Below are 6,543 nucleotides of genomic sequence, written 5' to 3' on the forward strand. Positions count from 1 at the left end.
ATTTTCTGACCATGTCATCCCATGATGTGATTGAATTTTCCAATTCTACATTCAACCTTTTTTTTTGCTTCCTCCAACATTAAAAAGGGGAAAAGTGTCATCCTCACATAATCTAGATTCACACACGTAGGAATGAATGTATCACTAATTTCTAGGAAATTTCACAAGTAGACCTATGGATCTTTATATGAAAGCTTAGAGAACTGTCCACTGCTAATCAGAAGTTGCACCATATTTTGTTTGAGCATAAAATTTCCTCCAGCTGTCGGCTTCTGAAATGGGGAAGTCAAATTATTTGGAAGTGGGATTTCCACTTCTCTTACCGTCCTGCGGGCTGCTTGTTATTCATCTATTGGAGAAGGAAGTTCTTAATCTTCTGTGATTTAAGGAATACAAGGGAGAAGGATTGCTTCTCTCCTTCTTTGATAAAAGTGTTGCTCAATTTAGGGGCTTGGTTCTACCAAATCCCTATCCCTTGCCAGCTTACTAACCCGTTAACCTATTTTCTGCAAATTACAAAACCAAGACCAAGCGTAAAATACCAAAAAAATTGAAAAACTAAACCTAAAATAGAAACAGTTGCCAAGTACAAGTCCCCGACAATGGCGCCAAAAACTTGATAGTGCCTAGGCACACACAAAAGTGTACGTGTCCTATCAAGTAGTAAAGTGGCCTTCAAGAAAGCTAAATATTGATCTCACGGGGACTTGATTTAACAATGATTCAATTATAGTTTACAATTTAGATTAATTCGGTGCAAGAGTAACCAAAAGAGAGTTTGATAATTGTAACTAAAATCAAAGTAAATAATGCATAAAAGTAAATTCTTGAAACAATCAATGGAGTAAAGCCTAGGGTTAAAGCACTTCAAACAATCATATTATGTTATTGAACTTCAATCGTTAACTTGCTCATCTTGGTCGTTGATTCGTAGGGTTAATTGCATAATAAAGGTCTCCCAACCTCTAATGTTTTACCTAATATCAACATTATAACTACATCATAGAGCAGGGATGCAATAATCCAATTAAGTGTTTTAAAGCTCTCATCCTATGTTTGAATCAAGTAAGGCATCTAAGTGCACATCTGTCCTAAATTCTAGTTCAAATTCTTTATTTCATCAAATAATAAAAACCATACTCTTTTCATCTCCAAGTTTGTAACGCCCCAAATCTGATACCCAGAATGCTACACGGTTCCCATGACCTCGAAGGACCTCAAGCTAACCCATGACTGATATCTGTACCTGTAAATTGCATAATATACATATAAGAATATGGAAATAAAGACTGATAGGTCGTAAGGTTCAATACTGAACATAACTGATAAAACATAACATCTAGATGGGGTATGAAATACCCAAAACAACTAAAATAACTGTTTGAACATGATAGTCTGAAAAGCCTCTAACTGTCTGAACTGTCCGAATAAAGAGTTGATGGGACATGGCCCCAACTAACTCTAACTACTAAAATAAACTACGTACTGAAATGATAAAGTAATGATCATGTCCTCGAAGGATGAGGACTAACTTCTAACTCTAACTACTGGATACTGGAATGCTACTATGCTCTGGAGCACTTGCTTCTGAACCTATGGCGTAAAGTAAAACATTATAGCGTAAATGTGTTAGTATGATTGAATATACTAGTATGCATATGAGGTAGGCTAAATACAAGGGTTCATATGCATGAACAATAATAAATGACTGTATAACATGAAAGTGAGAATACATGCATAAACAAGTAACTGTAACTGAGACCATACTGATACTGGGTATTGAGTTCTGAGTACTGATTTACTAACATCGGGGTTTACTGATACTGATTACTGAGTCTATTGAATACTGGTGAACTGGTGCTATATTACTGATAGAGGAATGATTGTTTCTCACAATTCTGATTATGAATAACTGGTCTGATTAACTGTATATGATTGTCCTAAAACTGATTACTGGTAACATAAGTTACTCATAACTGACATAGCTGATATAACTGAGATAACTGGTATAATTGATATAACTGATATAGAGAGACTATATCTGACATTCTATGTTCTGATGGAACTAGCTGAGTCTCGTACTGTTCTGAGTTAACTGTATCTGACAGTCTTGAATTCTGTAAAACTATCTGAGTTCTATTACTAAGACTAAATGATTATATCTGACAGTTCTGATTCTGTAACTAAAACTGTGGGAAGAAATCATCTAACCGACATGCCCCAAATAATCACAATATAGCTGAGTTGGGGTCCAATTTGTAACCCCAATTGGAAAGGAGTCAATACCACACCACTGGTAAGGACAATCTGTGAGTAACCCTTATATAACAGGTAACTCTGGTGAGAATGGTGGTAACCCTCATATAACAGGTTAATCCACCTCATCTACCCTCATATAACAGGCTATGATGTCTCAACCAATGATGGCTACGTAGTTTAGGAATACAAGGATTGCTTTTAAGAATCACATCCTCATATAACAGGTAGTTCCCATCCTTGGGTTCACTCGGTGCTAGTTCCTACTCCCATCTGAATAGACACTGAACATAATTAACTGAACTGGACTAGACAAAATTCATGAAGTTACTACTGAGATTTCTGAATTTACTGAGATTTCCTGAGTCACATGACTAACTGAGTTCTATGAATCATGGCTTGACTAAGGATATCGTGAAACATGACACTGGCTCTAGGTACACAGCTATATTTTTCGAGTACAAGTACCCCCAGGACTCGATGGAAGAAAACTAACAAAGCATGACTTTCTTGAATACGTGGCCAACATCAATGATTCATACTACAATAGTAGGTGATATTTCATGAAGCACATGCTTATCATAATCTTGTATATAGGTTAGAATACACATGATCATGACTTAACTTCATTATTTTAATATTATGATATCATCACGCAATTGTATTACACAACAATCCTCATGGAAATCATTCTAAACATAGGGGAACACATACATTCATAACTTAGGTCACAGTTTAACTATCAAGCATAATTTCTATTCTCCTAGGCATTTTATCAAACACTTAGGTTGCATGATTTAAGGCTTAGGCATGAGCATAAATTTAATACAACCTTACTAGTTTCATGATTTCAGTCCACATATTAGCGTAATTTCATAAAGACATAATAAAGGATCCATCCTGGAAGTAAACGCATCGAACCTCAGTTGTTTTATCTCTGGCAGTCTGCACAACTGGTGAGCAACGCGATTGGTGATGCTGCGCACTAAGATTGCGTTGGTACACTATTTTGGACTTCCAATCTTGATCTAAACGAGTTTCCAAAAAATCTAAAACTTGTCCAGGAACACCTATTGACCTTCCTGATCATGAATCAATAAAAATACGGACCACTAAAGGACATTAAGGTGGATAAATAGATTTTCCAACTTTTGAAGGATAAAATTATGCTAAGTCTAGAATGTAGCTAAAATTTTCTAAGTCTAGGACCCCCTTGACACACTTAAAGGACTGTATTAAGAGAAGGAATCATGCTGACTGAAGTACAAAACTTTACACTGAGATAAGGATGGGTCGAAAATCGTCTTTCCTTTACTGCTTTTCTATACATGCCGGCACTACTACTGGAATATAAAAACCTGACTCTTTTTGAGCTTTCATAACCGAACAATGCATGTATACCTGTCAGGCTATGATAGATTGACCCACTAGGGCAGAGACTAAGAAAGGTCCTGTTAACACTTGGTCTGACCTCAACATTGACTGACATGCAAAGAGTCACAAAAGAAGAGAAGTCCATGGATCTGATAAGACATAAACATGTAAATGAGATATCTATAATAGACCAGTGACCATATTAGAAGGACTTTCCTAATTCTGTTGGGGCTGAAGAGCATGGAATTTGTTTGGGCATTGTCCACTGATGGAGATAGAGGAGGCACCCTGCTGATTCGGGCGATCGAACTGAGCTGAAGAATGATTATGCTGTCTTTGAGAAATGGGCCTAGGATAGTATCAAACTTTATGACCTGAACTCGCCACATTCGAAACACACATCACTTTCAGCTCTGCATATGCCCTTATGATATTTTCCATAAGTCTGACAAAGGGGATAGCTTTGAGCACTATTAACACTACCCTCAGATTTAGGACCTAGCGTCCTATCTCTGAATTTAGGGACTGGAGTACTGGCCAAGAAAGGAACTAGAACTGAAAAATTTGAGCGAAACTGAAAGCTGTTTCCACCCTATGACTTAGGTTGGTTGAAATTGAGGCTACCTGTTCTAGCGCTCTTATTTTCTCTTTTTCTTTCTTTCTTTCTTTCTTTCTTACTATACTTTCCCACCACGATCTGCTAGGCACAAATCATGTGCCTAGGTAGGACAATGGCCTATTGATTGCTCAGAGCTACTACTGAATAGGATATAGTAAGAGAATCGATTCTGAATTCGCCATGAAAGACATGCTTGTCCAGGAAATTTACTTGGACAGGTGGAAGTTTCAACTGGTTCTCGGTCATCCTTTTGTTAGTCCTTTTGGGAGACATGTTATATAGTGAAAGAATAAGCGAATTACACTGAGAGTTTAACTTGAGCTACTGCTCACTCGCACGACATGAATACTGAAAGAAGGGAAACTATTTCTAAAACATCTCATAGCCCCTGGCATATAAGTGTGGTGCACAACACACCCATGTACAAGACTCCACTAGATGCGGCTTTTCAGACTTCCTAGGACACTGTTAAACCTTAGGCTCTAACACAAAGTTTGTAACACCCCTAATCTAATACCCGAAACACTATACGGTGCCCATGACCCTAAAGGACCAAAAGCTAACCCATAATTGATATTTGTACCTGTACATTGCACAATATGCGTATAATAATACAAAAATAAAGGCTGATAGGATGTAACGTTCAATACTGAACATAACTGATAAAACATAACATCTGGATGGGGTATGAAACATCCAAAACAACTCAAAATAACTGTTTAAACATGATAGTCTGAAAAGCCTCTAACTGTTTGAATAGGGAGTTAATGGGATATATCCCCAACTAACTCCAAATACAAAAATAAACTACGTACTTAAATGATAAAGTAATAATTATGTTCTCAAAGGATGAGAACTCACTACTAACTATGACTGCTGGATACTAGAATGCTACTGATGCTCCTACGGGATAAAGTAAAACACCATAGGGCAAATGCGTTAGTACGATTGAATATACTGGTATGCATATGAGATAGGTTGAATGAAAGGGTTCATATGCATGAACAATAATAAATAATTGTATAACATAAACGTAAGAATACATGCATGAACAAGTAACTGTAACTGAGACCATACTTCCACTACGTACTGAGTTCTAAGTACCATTTACTAACATCAGAGTTTACTAATACTGATAACTAAGTTTACTAAATACTGGGGCACTGGTGTTATATTATTGATAGAGGAATGATTATTTCTAATAGTTTTGATTATAAAGAACTGGTCTAATTGACTGTATCTAACAGTCCTAAAATTGATTACTGGTAAGATAAGTTACTGATAACTGACATAACTAATATAATGGAGATAATAGGTATAACTGATATAAATAATATAGAGCGACTGTATTTGACATTCTATGTTCTGATAGAACTAGCTGAGTCCCGTACTGTTTTGAGTTGACTGCATCTGACAGTCTTGGATTTTGTAGAACTATCTGAGTTCTATTACTGAGACATAATGATTGTATTTGACATTCTTGATTCTGTAACTGAAACTGTGGGAAGAAATCATCTGACCGACATGCCCCAAATAATCACAATATAGCTGAGTTAGGGTCCAATCTGTAACCCCAATTGGAAAGGTGTCAATACTGCACCACTGGTAAGGTCAATCTGTGAGTAACCCTTATATAACAAATAACTCTAGTGAGAACGGTGGGAACCCTCATATAACAGGTTAAGCTACCTCATCTACCCTAATATAACAGGCTATAATGTCTCAACCTATACTGGCTACGTAGTTTAGGAACACAAGGATTGCTTCTAAGAATCACACCCTCATATAACAGGTGAGTTCCCATCCTTGGGTTCGCTCGGTGCTAATTTTTACTCCCATCTGAATAGACACTGAACATAATTAACTGAAGTGGACTAGAAAAAATTCATGGAATTCCATTGACTGGTGGATTACTACTGAGATTTCTGAATTTACTGAGATTTACTGAGTCACATGACTGACTGAGTTCTATGAATCATGGCTTGACTGAGGATATCATGAAACATGACACTAGATTTAGGTACACAGCTATATTTTTTGGGTACAAGTACCCCCAGGACTCAATGGAAGAAAACTGACAAAGCATGATTTTCTTGAATACATGGCCAATATCAGCAATTCTTACTACAACAGTAAGGATATTTCATGAAGCACATGATTATCATAATTTTTTATATAGCTTAGAATACACGTGATCATGTCTTAACTTCATCATTTTAATATCATGATTATACCATCACGCAATTGTATTACACAACAATCCTCATGGAAATCATTCTAAACATAGGGGAACA

At 36.6% G+C, this 6,543-nt stretch overlaps 1 pseudogene; it reads right to left on the reverse strand.

Annotated features, from left to right (window-relative positions):
• Positions 1-494: 494 nt before the first annotated feature.
• Positions 495-6,543, reverse strand: part of LOC107874458 — a 10,140-nt pseudogene continuing 4,091 nt past the window's right edge.

This window comes from Capsicum annuum, chromosome 6 (assembly GCF_002878395.1).
Source record: "Capsicum annuum cultivar UCD-10X-F1 chromosome 6, UCD10Xv1.1, whole genome shotgun sequence".
Classification (NCBI taxonomy): domain Eukaryota; kingdom Viridiplantae; phylum Streptophyta; class Magnoliopsida; order Solanales; family Solanaceae; genus Capsicum; species Capsicum annuum.